The sequence below is a fragment of the Dama dama genome, chromosome 11 (genome assembly GCF_033118175.1).
Source record: "Dama dama isolate Ldn47 chromosome 11, ASM3311817v1, whole genome shotgun sequence".
NCBI lineage: Eukaryota > Metazoa > Chordata > Mammalia > Artiodactyla > Cervidae > Dama > Dama dama.
The window spans coordinates 93011785-93026192 of record NC_083691.1 but is presented as its reverse complement, the minus strand read 5'-3'; the positions used below and the strand labels follow the sequence as shown (position 1 = coordinate 93026192).

Genomic DNA, 14408 nt, shown 5'->3' with positions numbered 1-14408 from the left:
GATAAATGAATACAAAAAATTTAGAGATAACCATTGTCCACATTTTGTGTAACAATTCATATACCCAACATCTCTCACTGGACAGCAAGAGTCTCATAACCATTTAGATATAGAAACGCCACAGATAAATAGGTTTAGCTATCCAACAGAGATTCTTAGAAATGTGATGTGATCTTATTTGCTTTTTTATAGCAATAATTGCCCTCCATTGGATACAGAGGAAGGAGGTCAGAGACCAGAGGCAGAAAGAGGCTGAAGCTGTAAGACAGTGTCAGGACCTGAACCAAGGTAAAGGTAGGTTAGGGAGTCAGGCAATAGGGTTAGGTGTTTTAAAGTCTGAGGTGGTTTTGATGGCTTTGGCTAGGAGTGGGAGATGAGGGTGCCTGCTGCCTAGAAATACTGTCTAGAAACCCAGTAGTACAGTGCTACAAAACCTTTTGGCCCCAGGCAGGTGGGACCAAACCCAGTCAGTCAGTTCAGTTGCTCAGTCATGTCCGACTCTTTGCAACCCCATGGACTGCAGCACACCAGGCTTCCCTGTCCATCACCAACTCCCAGAGCTTGCTCAAACTCATGTCCATCAAGTCAGTGATTCCATCCAACCATCTCATCCTTTGTCATCCCCTTCTTCTCCTGCCTTCAGTCTTTCCCAGCATCAGGGTCTTTTCCAGTAAGTCAGTTCTTCACATCAGGTGGCCAAAGTACTACAGTTTGAGCTTCAGCATCAGTTTTTCCAATGAATATTCAGGGCTGATTTCCTTTAGGATTGTCTGGTTGGATCTCCTTGCAGTCCAAGAGACTCTCAAGTTCACAACACCACAACACCACAGTTCAAAAGCATCAATTCTTTGGCGCTCAGTTTTCTTTATAGTCCAACTCTCACATGCACACATGACCACTGGAAAAACCATCACTTTGACTAGACAGACCTTTGTTGGCAAAGTAATGTCTCTGCTTTCTCATATGCTGTCTAGGTTGGTCATGGCTTTTCTTCCAAGGAGCAAGCGTCTTTTAATTTCACGGCTGCAGTCACCATCTGCCCAGCAGGTCATGTCATCTATAATTCTTTCTCCACACCGTAATTGTAGAGCCTCTTCCCCACTCCCCTCTCTGGTCCCATTTCTTGTGGACCAGATAACAGTCACAAGGTACTTCAAGTGCCTGTTATCTCACAAAGCTCCCAATCCTGGGAGGTGTTTGGAGTGGGTATTATTATAAGCCTGCACACGTGCATGACAAAGTAAAGAGTATTGCTCACTCAAGGCCAGGACTTACATCTTCAGCTTTTCTGGCTCCAAACTCTACATGTGGAATTTATTATTTATTGATCCTCGATCCCATCCCCACACACAAACACACACAAACGTTGAAGATTCATGACACATCCATGTAATTTACATTCCATAACCCAAAGAGAAATCAATCAGCAAATATGTATTAAACAAACCCTTGCTATGTTCAGGACAGTCTGTTCAGTGCTGTGAGAAATACAAAAGAAACACAAAATGTGCTTCTTACCTCTGAGGGATTAACTGTTCAATCAAAGATATAAAAAGATTATTACAGAATGGAAAAGTCTATCACTAAGAGCAAAAGAGGCTTCCCTCATAGTTCAGTTGGTAAAGAATCCACCTGCAATGCAGGAGGCCCCAGTTTGATTCCTGGGTTGGGAAGATCCGCTGGAGAAGGGATAGGTTACCCACTCCAGTATTCTTGGGTTTCCCTTGTGGCTCAGCTGGTAAAGAATCCGCCTGCAATACGGGAGACCTGGGTTCAATCCCTGGGTCGGGAAGATTACCTTGGAGGAGGGAAAGGCTACCCACTCCAGTATTCTGGCCTGGAGAATTCCATGGACTGTATGGTCCATGGGGTCGCAAAGAGTTGGACATGACTGAGCGACCTTCACTTTCACTTTCAAGAGCAAAACATGCGTGTGTTTATATGTGATGGAGTTTTGGAGGAGGAAGAGACAGAGCCACAGGCCAAAGTCAGCAAAGGCATGTCTGATAGATACGATGCCAGGTTTTATACAAGGCTGCCTCTTGCCTCACACAGGGCTGACCTGAGCCTGACCATTAGGCTTCAGGGAGCTGCCCTGGGAAGAGACCACTTTGGCAAGAGGCCACTCTCTTTGTCAAATATTCCTTTGAACTAGTTGGGATTTATCAAGTTTGCATCAGGTTGTAAGTAATGGGATTACTTAGAGAATATTAAGACTGAGAGCGGGCCTGCCCTGAATATAAATGTTTAGGACTACTTGCTTTGTGTTGTCTTTAATGTTGGGCCCTAATGGTATGCATAAATTTCTTATGTTTCATAGTTCAATTGTAATGTGCGAAATTTTTTTTTTTTTTGGTAATGTATGAATTTGAGAGATTGGGGAAAAGACTCATTTAAAAGCAGTTGCAATTTAAAAATTGAAGCCACAGGGTACACAACAATCTAATTTTATCTGTCACAGTTGCAAACTGAACACCGTCAAGCTAATTTAAGCAGAAAAAGAGTTTATTGAAGAATCTGTGGTCCCTTTCAGGATCTTCAGGAGGATCAGAGAATCAAATTCAGAGACTAGCCAGCTAAGCATAATGTGCAGATTATACCATCAAACTCTGCTGGTGAATATGCTATTACTGTGGCTACCGGGCTCCGGCTTCTCTGCCCAACACCTGATGATAAGCATAGGGTTTTACAGCTGCGATATGCCACAGCCATCTTTGATGATTAGATATTGATCTGTCAGCATCCTTGCTAGAAGGAAATCTGTGTGGCACCCCTTTCTTTATGGTATTTGCCTCTGAAGTGACATCTTACAATTGGTTGCCAGAGCCTGAGCCACATACTAATGCCCTAGATTCAAGGGAAGCTGGGGAAGCAGGCCCACAGGGTCAGGAGTCACAACTTGGAGAAGTCCTAAATTAAGAAGGGTGTTCAAAGGGGCTAGGCAGGCCCAAAGCTTGGCAACACATTCACCACACCCAGTAGTCACTAAGTGTGAAACATTGTAAAGTTTAAAACAGTCTGTAGATTCAGTGCAATCCCTATCAAATACCAATGGCATTTTTCACAGAAATAGAATAAAAAATTCTAAAATTTTTTAAAATTCTAAAACTATGGAAATGCAAAGGACCTTAAGTAACCAAAATGATCCTGAGAATGAACAAAACTGGAGGTATCACACTCCCTGATTTCAAACTGTACCACAAGCTACAGCAGTCCTCAAAACAGTGTGGTACTGGCACAGAAATAGAACATAGATCAACGGAATAGAATAGAGAGCCCAAACATAAAACCACACTTACATGGCCAATTAATCTATGACAAAGGAAGCAAGCATATAATATGGAGAAAAGACCTCCTCTTTAATAAATGATGTTAGGAAAACTAGACCACTATTTGCTAAAGAATCAAACTGGACCACTTTCTCACACCATATACAAAAATAAACTCAAACTGGATTAAAGACTTAAGTGTAAGATCATAAAACTCCTAGAATAAAACACAGGCAGTGTCAGCCTTAGCAATATTTTCTTGGATATGTCTCCTCACACAAGGGAAACAAAAGCAAAAATAAATGACACTACATCAAACTAAAAAATTCTTACACAGTGAATGAAACTATCAACAAGATGAAAAATCTATCTAGTTAATGGGAGAAGATATTTGCAAACAGTATATCTGTGAAGGGATTAATATCCAAAATGCACAAAAATTCATACGACTCAACAAACAATCCATTTTAAAAATGGGCAGAAGACCTGAATAGACATTTTCCCAAAGAAAACATGCATCTGGTCAACAAACACAAGAAAAGATGATCAGCATCACTAATCATCAAGGCAATGCAAATCCAAACCACAGTGAGATATCACCTCACACCTGTCAGGATGGCCATCATTAAAAAGACAACAAATAAATGTTGATGGATGTGAGAAGAAAAGTGAACCCTCAAGCTCTGTTGGTGGGAATGTTAACTGGTGCAGTCGCTGTGAAAAACTGTATGGATGTTCCTCAAAAAATTAAAAATTAAAAACTATGATAGGATCCACTATTTCCATTTCTGGTTACTTTTTCAAGGAAGACAAAAACATTAATTTGAACAGATATATGCATCCCTATGTTCATCGCAGTATTGTTTACAATAGCTACGATACAGAAGCAACCTAAGTGCCCATCCATAGATGAATGGTTAAGGAAGATGTATGTACGTGCAATGGAATATTACCCAGCCATTAAAAAAAAAAAAGAATGAAATCTTCCCAGTTGCAACAACATGGATGGGCCTGAAGAGTATTATGCTTAGTGAAATAAGTCAGACCAGTATGATTTCACTTATATGTGAAATCGTGAAAGTGAAAGTGAAGTCACTCAGTCGTGTCCGACTCTTTGTGACCCATGGACTGTAGTCAGCCAGGCTCCTTCATCCATGGGATCTTCCAGGCAAGAATACTGGACTAGGTTGTCATTTCCTTCTCCAGGGGATCTTCCTGACTCAGGGATCAAACCCTGGTCTCCTGCATTACAGGCAGACTCTTTACTGTCTGAGCCACCAGGGAAGTCTAAAAAGCAAGTGAACATTAAAAATAGGACATTTATATTCAATGGGAAGAAGAAAGTAGTCAGTAGGCTAAATGATAGCAGGAGAACTAACCATAAATGAATTGACCTGGCTGGAAAATTCACCCTGTCCACAATACTCTGAAACCCAGTTTCTGTCCACAGATACAGTCAATGTCAACAGTAAATGGGGAAAAGGCCACTATGAAATGTTGCCAGGAAGCCCCCGTGCAGTGCCATTCTAAATGTGAGGGCTATTGTGTCTGATCCCCTTATCCTGAAGGCCACAGGGCTTTTATCCCCCAAACAGTTTGCCTGAGAAGAGCATGGCAGCATGCTGAAACTGACATGGGAACACTGTGTGGTCTCAAGACTTTCTGAGCTCTGCTTTTCTTATCTGCAAAGTGGAGATCATGAGACACGATATGCAAAGACTTTAAAGTTCAGAGCCTCATATGTGGTGGATCTTGAATACCAGTTACCTAAGCACATCACTCATAATATCAAGTTTTCTATCTGATAAGAACTCAGTGATTAAAGAAAATTCCACATATCAGAAACAGCAAATGCCAAGTCTTGGAGTCATGGAAAGGATTGGTTTGTTCTGAATGGCATGCAATGCTCTGGTCTAGAGAGCAGATTTCAGTGGGGATTGGCAGGAGGGAAGCTGGGCAGTTAGGCAAAGAAGGCTCAGACAAAATGGAAGGAATAGAATCCCATCAGCACGCAAAAGGATAGCACCAAGGCTGGAAGCAATGTGGAGGACCGATTGGTGGGAAGTGAGACCAGAGTCCTGGAGAAAGATGCTGAATGCCACTACTAGGCTTATGACAGAAGACAAGATGTGAAATTAGTGATAAGAGCATGAAGTAGCCCAAACAGGACATGATCAATGATTGAATGTGAGGGATGGAGACAGGAAAAACTCTTAAGACAGTGATTCTCACCTTTGGACTGCTCTTTGAAAGAGTGGTGACTATATAAAGAGCTTCTTTAAGTTAATAAGAAAATGAAATCAAGAACTCTTAGGTAAAGGATACAAACAGAAGTTCATAGGAAAGGAACAAATGACTATTTGGCATATGAAAAGATGATTAACATCAGTCAGAGTAGTGAAAATGCAAATTTTAAATATATTGTTGTACCATTTTTTTACCCATCAGTTCAGTAGAAATCAAATAATGATAACACCCCTTACCACAGGGACAGAGGTACTCTTTCTTTTTTGGAGGAGGGGAGTGGCACGGACCACAGCATGTGGGATTGTGGTTCCCTGACCAGGGATCAAACCCAGAATCTTAACTACTGGACCTCCAGGCAAGTCTAGGAGGTGCTCTTTCTTCCAGCACATTTGCTAACAGAACAAAGCCTCCATGAGGTCAGTTTAACACAGGTCTCAATTACAAGCACTCCTACCCATTGATCTTGAGATCCCATTTTTCTTACAGACATACCTACATATGCATGTAAGTTTATACACTGGGGCATAATTTGTCATAGTAAGGCCAGGCAGGACCAACCTGAGCCCTATCAGTTGTGGACTGGTTAGGTAAATTAAAGCCCATCCATACATGGGTATTACTTAGTCGTCACATAATAAAAACCAAAGAGGTTAGGTATTAATATCGAATGATCTATAAGATACAGTTAAGTCAAAAACTCAAGCTATAGAGCAGTATGCATACAAAATTATCATTAGTGTATAAAAAGAACCAAAAATAAACATACGCCTGTGTAGTACAGTCATAAACTGTCCTCTAGACAGAGGACGTAGGTAACTGGGAGACAGGCATGGGAGAGAAACTGTATTGTGTAGGCTTTTTGTGTGTGTTTGTGTAGTCTTTTGCACCAGGTGCAAGAATTATCTATTCACACACACACAAAGATAGAAATAAGAAACGTACCCACGAGTGTAAAGGCAACACACTAGAATGGAAAGCACTGGGGCTTAGACACCTGAATCCACCAACTGTGAAAGGTTTGAGGTTTTAAAAAAATGATGCTCAGCCCACACAGCAGTCCAATTATATAAGAAGCTTGCGAGGACGGTGGAGGGAACCCAGGCATCAATATTTTTTAAAGTTCCATGAGTGACTCCAATGTGCAGCCAATGGTTAAAAAAAAAAAAAAAAAGCACGGTATAAGCAAACCTGGGGGTTTGGCTTCAGTGCTGGGGGATCAGCTGAGCCTGCGTCAGTCTCGGCATTGAAATCTGACTCCTCCACCTACTTAGCACAGCTTGGCCCGTTTGCGCTTCTCTGATGTTTGTATCTGTTCCTGGCCCGGCATCGTCTAGTCCTTATCTTTGTAGCTGCCTTATCCCTGTCCTCTAGACAGTAGGAGCTCAGTTTATTTATAAACTTGCCAAAAATCCGAGCAAACTTCCTAACGTCCTATCGCTTCAATGATGGGAAATGTGGTGGATTAGTCACTAAGTCGTGTCTGATTCTTCGCCACCCCGTGGACTGTAGCCCGCCAGGCTCCTCTGTCCATGGGATTTCCCAGGCAAGAGTACTGGAGTGGGTTGCCATTATGGGAAATCTATTACTTTTAATTAAGAAGGCAATTGTCCCAGCAGGAATGAGGGAGGGCCCTACCTCTCTCTGTGCCACTCTCCCCAATGACTTCAGTTCAGATGATTTCAGGTGCAAGGAACAAAACACTCTGGCTCTAACAATAAAAATACTTGTTGTTTCTAAGAAAAATCTGCCCACTGGTGGGCTGGGCTCCTGGTGGGTGTATCAGGGCTCTTGCCCCACTTCTCCGAGAATCTCTTGATTTTGTCTTTCTCTCTGAGTTTGTTTCATCTTCATGCTACAACGTATCCAGATTTCATCCACAAGCTACAAAATCCAGAGAAAGAGAAAGGACTTGTCTCCTCCTGGGTCTCTTTCTTATAAGGTAATAAAACATATCCTGAAACTCCCCAGTAGCCTTCTTTTCCCTTAATTTCATTAGTCAAATTGCCATATACCCATTCTAAACTCAGTTATCTTGAAAGAAGAGTAAGATTATCATGGCTGATTTACATCAGTGGTTCTCTACTAGGGGGGTGATTTTGCCTCCTAGCAGACATTTGACAATATCTGAAGACATTTTGGGTTGTTTCAACTAGGGCTGGAAATACTACTAGCAAAGATGCTGCCCAACATCCTGTAATCACACAAAAGTCCCCACAACAAAGAATTATCCAATCCAATACGTCAAGAGTGCCAAGACTGAGACACCTGGCTTAGATCAGTCAGGGCTCATCCCTGGAGCTGATGACAGGGTTACCTTCCCCTAGTCATTTCATGGACTAGGGGGACCAAACAATATCAGGTTTTTTAGGGAAAAGAAGATGTGATAGACAGCCAACAATGTCCCCTATCTGACTGCTTCAAAGGTCTTGGGGTCTAGCATCTGCTTCCTTCAAAGTAATCCAAACAGGAAATTTATAAACTGATGGCCTAATCACAACAGATTATATAGATCTATAGTCCCAGAACCCAGAGAGGTTAACATTTGTGATTTAATATTTATATTTCTGCAGAACTAGTAGGCTGGCACTCAAAATAGCCACAGACCCTTGCTCGTTGGTCAATCCAAGAACATTAAAACTTTGCTTCTCTAAATCATATCAGAGAAGACAGTGTGACATCACTCGATGGGATTTTAGCCATCAGAGAAAATGTGTGGTTGGCTGCTCCAACTTGCAACACTGGTTGATGTCTCAAGGAGACACGGGAGTTCAGGGAGTCGAGATTAAAGTATCAGCTAAAACATCCAGAACAATACATCACTGTTCTTTGTTTTTTAGCTGAGACAGTTGTTTATCCAGTATCTCTTTAGCCTGAAAACAAAACCTTTAATTACAAAGACCAACTTTTTAGGATACAGAGCCGGGTTGATATACCACTCTAGAAATTGTGTGTGTCTGTGTCAATTTCTGATTACTAAGCCTCTGGAAATATCTTGAGAACTAACTCATGCCTACAGAATAGGCACAAGCTTCTGGTGTCATCAGGACTCAGCCACCACCAGTGGATGGCAGCTCTCTTCCATGTCAACATGACTCTCTCCCAGAGCTCTGTTCTATAACTTAATTCTATTAAACCTAAAACTTCATCCACCCCATGGCTCACATCCCCACAAATTATAGTCACTCTCCGTGGTAGTCATTAGTTCTAGTCACAGAATATTTCTAGTTCTCCAAGTTCACAGCAGGATTGCATAACCTCATCCCTTTAAATTTAGATGTGACCATGTGACTTGCTTTGGTCAAGGAAAAATTCAGCAAATGTACACCAAGAATTGAATTTTGGCTATACCATGGAAAGACAGAGACAGCTTCTGTCAGCCTGGATCCCTAAGTGAAGATGACAGGAAACAGAGGTAATGTCAACCTGTAATGTTGGGGTTAAGGAGTGTAACCCACTTTATCCTGACTGATGCTATTCCCCAAATATTGGCTTCCCTCCAGCCGTTTCCTCCTACGTATTTTCCTTGGATTACTCCAAGTTTGCTGTCCTCCATTTAACTTTCTACCTCTCTTTTCAAATCTCAGTATCCACAGTATGCCTTGTGGAGCCCCATTTTGTACCAGGAAATTCTCCTGCATCATCAACTTCCCCACAGAATGTGTCCTTTACCACTGGACCTTACCTGAATCCTAGCTCTCCTCTAGAGGCTTCTCTTCCCACACACTTCAGAACTGAGGGTGGGTAAGTGAGATTGGCATTCCCATGGCCGGTGATGGCTCTATCCTTGAGTAAAAGTCCCACTCCATTAAGACTCATGGCCTCCTGCTGGGTCACCCCCAGTCTTTCATTTTATTGACATCCTTCCCTTTTGGGCTCCTGGAATATAGTCTTCTTGTCTTCTCCAAGTCCTGCAGAATCCTGGGAGACTTCAATGGCCCTAAGGACAGCTACCAAACGCCCTGGCCTGTAGCTTCCAGACCTCATAGCTTCTAGTCCTTTCCAAATCCAATGACCTCTGTCTTCTTTGTATTCTGATCACTTTCCTTGAGGCTACATCCTGAATCCTCTCAAACTTGTTTCCCTTCTGCGGTAAAAGCTATGAGGACCACCACAGATGGACAAAGAAATGGCTCAGTAGGTTGGGTTGTACTGGATCCTAAGCAACATTCCTCTTCCCAAACTATAGCCTAGAGCAGAGGTTCTCAAGTTTTAATGATTTCTTCCTGTTACCTGTGTATCTTGTTAAGAGGCAGACTCAGATTAAGCAGGTCTGGCGTGAGATCTGAGATTCTGCATTTCTGACAAGTTCCCAGGTGAGAGCCATGCTTCCGGTTCATGGACCTTACTTTGAGACACAAGGAGCTCAGTGTCCATGAGACCTGGCTGCCCTGTTCTTTCTAGTCTTCCTATGAGAAGAGCTCACCACTGCCTCTTTGAGTTCTAATCAATCCCTGTATAACCTGCCCCCCAAAATGGAGACCTGTCTTAAGGACTCCAGTGAACTGCCTGGAGTTTCACATTTTGACTTTTAATTTGTTGTTGTTGTTTTAGTATTTACTTGTTTTTAATTGCTGATTGGTTTACAATGTTGGTTTGATTTCTGTCATACATCAGCATGGATTAATCATAGGTGTACATATGTCCCCTCCTTATTGAATCTCCCTCCTACCTTCCACCCATTCCCCTACCCCTAGGTTATTACAGAGCCCAGGTTTGAGTTCCCTGAGTCACAGAGCAATTCCCACTGGCTGTCTATTTACATATGTTCATGTATATGCATCCGTGCTACTCTCTCCATTTATCTCACCCTCTTCTTCTCCCCCACCCTTACCCCAGTGTTCATTGCAGCAAGACATGGAAGCAACCTAGATGTCCATCAACAGATGAATGGATAAAGAAGCTGTGGTACATATATACAATGGAATACTACTCAACCACAAAAAGGAATGCATTTGAGTCAGCTCTGATGGGGTGGATGAGCCTAGAGCCTATTATACAGAGTGAAGTAAGTCAGAAAGAGAAAAAGAGATATCATATATATGGAATCTAGAAGGATGCTACTGATATTTATGTGCAGAGCAGCAATGGAGATGCAGCTATAGAGAACAGACTTATGACTTTTAATGTTTAAAAGAATCTCAAATGCAAATGATTCACAATTCTTCAATGCATAGCACACTCACATCAGCTCATGAAAAGTCCCATTACTTGCAGTTTATTTCTTTTCATTTTCATTTTTTTAACCCTTCCATCTTGATACTTGCAACTTTTTCCTCCCCAGCTTTTGTCATAGGCCAGCACTCTAGTATGTTTGCTATAAGTCATTAAGTATGCATGCATTCAACCTTGGAAGGTGAGTTGTGTATGCTTATGTTTTTAAACTACATAAATGATGTGCACTTTACAAAGAAAAAAGCTTGAGATCTTCCTGGGAGATCTTGTTGTGGGCTTTTCCTGATGAGGTGGCTGAGATTCATGTCCCCCTTATTTATATAGGAAAAGAATGACCCCCTTATTATTTGAATCAGCTCCAGAGAATCTCTATTTCTTGTGACTAAAATAACTCAAGGAGCACCCTACCTCATAGGGTGGTTGTGAGCTTAACGGAGAGCAGGATGTGGTGTCTAGACATCCCTAACCCATTGCTCCTTAAGTGTCAGACGCTCCCTTGTTGTAGTTGGCAAAGAGCTAGATGATGAACGATTTAGGCCAGGATTAAGAATTGTCTCCATATGGCCTAGTTAGCTTTGCTATATACCAGCAGCACCCCTAACACTAGCCTAAAATACTGTAGTAACCCCTTTGACATAATAACAGAAGTTAGAGAGTTTAGATCATGATTAGACAGACCAGAGATAGATCCAGAAACAGATCCACAGACAAATAGGGGCTTAGTATATGTTAAAGGTGGTTTTTCAAGTCAGTGAGGAAAAAATGGATTAACTAATATATAAATGGTGTTGGAACATCAGGGTGAAGATCAGTGAAGAAAAATTAATTTGGATTCTTAGCTTAGTGCTTACTACAAAATTAATTCCAGATAAAACGAAGATTTATATGTTAAAAATTATTAGAAAAAATTGTGGGAAAAATTTTGTAGTAACCTCCAATTAAAGCTTTTCTAAGCATCACACAAAACCCAGATGCCTTAAAAGAAAGATGAATTTAGCTACATTAAAAAAAAATTTTTAATTCCTCAAGTCAAACCTGCTATAAACAAACTTCTTTAAAAATCAGTAAGAAGAGCATTCTCCTATTTGAAAAATGGGAAAGAATATGAAGAGTTCATAGGAAAGAAAACATAAATGCTCTAAATATATGGAAACATAGTTGAGATCACTATAATTTTAAAAATGCAAATTAGAGTTACAATGATGATACATTTTTCAGCTCATATCAATTGACAACTTTGAAAGATTTTAGAAACTATACTAACAAAGATGTATGGGGACAGGCACTCTTGTAAATTACTGCAGACAGCAATTTGACATTATATCAAATTAAAAATGAACATACCCTTTGACTTCTAGGAAAGTATTCACAAATACATTTGAATATGTATGAAATTATACATCATTTTATTAATGCAAATTATGATTTGCCTAAATAAGGGAATACTATAAAGAGCTATAAAAAGTTGCAAAGATTTTGGATTATTTACAGAGCATGTTCAGAGTAAAGAAAAAGCTGCAGAACATTGTAAGAGTAGGGGGAGGGGAAGGAGAGCGAAAATATTTGTATATTTGTAAGTACATAGAAGATCTCCAGAAGGTTATTCCAGAACCTGACATAGAGGAAGTAAGGGCAGTGGGAGCAGGAGAGGGAGACTTAACATTTTGTGTTTACCTTTTCACACCCACTAAATTTTATATCATGCACATCATTATAAAATGTAATTACAATTTTAAATGATGATAAATTATCAAATGCTACCAGTTTCTTCAGCAGAAACTTTGATGTCCATTGAGTTATGGTTCTAATTTTCTATTGACTGTAGATACAAAGAAAAGGAAGTTTAAAAAGGAAGTAGAAAAAAAGAAATAAAAATTTAAAAAAATTTTAAGGAAGTAGAAAGAGACTATAGAGAGGGTTCTGTTTTTATTCTGGGATTTGGATTCTCTAGGCATTTAGTGATAAAGTAATACCTGCTTTTTTAAATCCACAAGAGCATAAGGAATAGCTCTCCCTCCCTGATCAGAGACAGCTACAATGTAGCCTTAGAGAGTGGGTGTCAGGACACAAAGCTGACATACTGTTGCTGAGAGCAGTGTTGGCCAGTGAGGGCAGACAAGAAGTGAGGACGCTCCAGCCGTCAGCAAGCCCTGAGGGAAGGTCTCAGCACAGAGTTGATTCAGCAGTCATCCCCTAGGAAAGGGTCAGAATGTTCCTGCAATGTAGGGGCCAAAAAGAGAGGGCAGCCTTCTGGGTATGGAGCGCACCAAAAAGGTAAGTAAGTAGTAAAGGCAGAACACAGCAGCTTGAAGGGACATCAAGCTATCAGGGTGCAGAATGGAGGTGTGAGAGGAGGGGGAAAGGCAGATTCTGCGTGGCTGGATGATCTGCTGTTGTCATCTTGAAGTTCTTAATAATTTTATCTTTGTGTTTAATTATTACATTACAGGTTGACATTACCTCTGTTTCCTGTCATCTTCACTTAGGGATCCAGGCTGACAGAAGCTGTCTCTGTCTTTCCATGATATAGCCAAAGTTCAATTCTTGGTGTACACTTGCTGAATTTTACATTGACCAAAGCAAGTCACATGGTCACATCTAAATTTAAAGGGATGAGGTTATGCAATCCTGCTGTGAACTTGGAGAACTAGAAATATTCTGTGACTAGAACTAATGACTACCACAGAGAGTGACTATAATTTGTGGGGATGTGAGCCATGGGGTGGATGAAGTTTTAGGTTTAATAGAATTAAGTTATAGAACAGAGCTCTGGGAGAGAGTCATGTTGACATGGAAGAGAGCCGCCATCCACTGGTGGTGGCTGAGTCCTGATGACACCAGAAGCTTGTGCCTATTCTGTAGGCATGAGTTAGTTCTCAAGATATTTCCAGAGGCTTAGTAATCAGAAATTGACACAGATACACACAGTTTCCCAGATGGTATATCAACCCGGCTCTGTATCCTAAAAAGTTGGTCTTTTTAATTAATGGTTTTGTTTTCAGGCTAAAGAGATACTGGATAAATAAATGTCTCAGCTAAAAAACAAAAAAAAGGGGGGATATACCCATCTCTCTCTCCATTTGTGTCTGGTGATCATCTCGAGAGACAAGGCCTAGAATTGTGCAGGTTGAGTTCACATTCAGCATAATAAAGGTGTGTTAATATTTATCCCCATTTAGAAAATGATCAGTACACATTCTAAGAGCTTTGACAGATGGGACTCTCAAGAGAAAGACCCAGGATGTTACTCATGCTTCAGGTTCTCTCAGTATTGGTGCCATCCTGCCACTTAATTCTTCATTACCCAGACTGTAAGACCCTCTTCCCCTTACCCTGCTGGCTTTCATTTATTCATCCATCCATTCAACAGGAATTTATTGAGTACCTGCTATACCAAGCACTGTATTAAGCCCACAGAGAGAGTGGTTAACATGTCAAATATGATTTCTACCTTCATGGAACTTACCCCCTTCTCCAGGCAGTTAAAAAGCAAAAACTGAAGTATGTATATAATACAAGTGATGACACATGCTATGAGGGAAGAGTGTGGTGCTCTGCAACTGAGAAGCTGCCAGCCCTTTCTGACTTGTGTGATTAGGAACGAGGGCTGCCTGGGTGCCAGCCTCAGCAGACACTGCATAATGTGCATGGCATCTCAGATGCCACCAGGCAGAGTGGAGCCAAAAAGCCTTCCAGGAGAGGGAACAGCATGCTCAAAGG

General features: G+C 41.1%; 1 long non-coding RNA gene across 1 annotated transcript in view; it reads left to right on the top strand.

Annotated features, from left to right (window-relative positions):
* The first annotated feature begins 198 nt into the window (after positions 1-198).
* The window catches only part of LOC133065617 (uncharacterized), a 29044-nt gene continuing 14834 nt past the window's right edge, over positions 199-14408 (top strand). Inside the window, exon 1 of the long non-coding RNA XR_009694918.1 lies at positions 199-294. This is a non-coding gene — a long non-coding RNA (uncharacterized LOC133065617). The remainder of the gene's footprint in view (positions 295-14408) is intronic.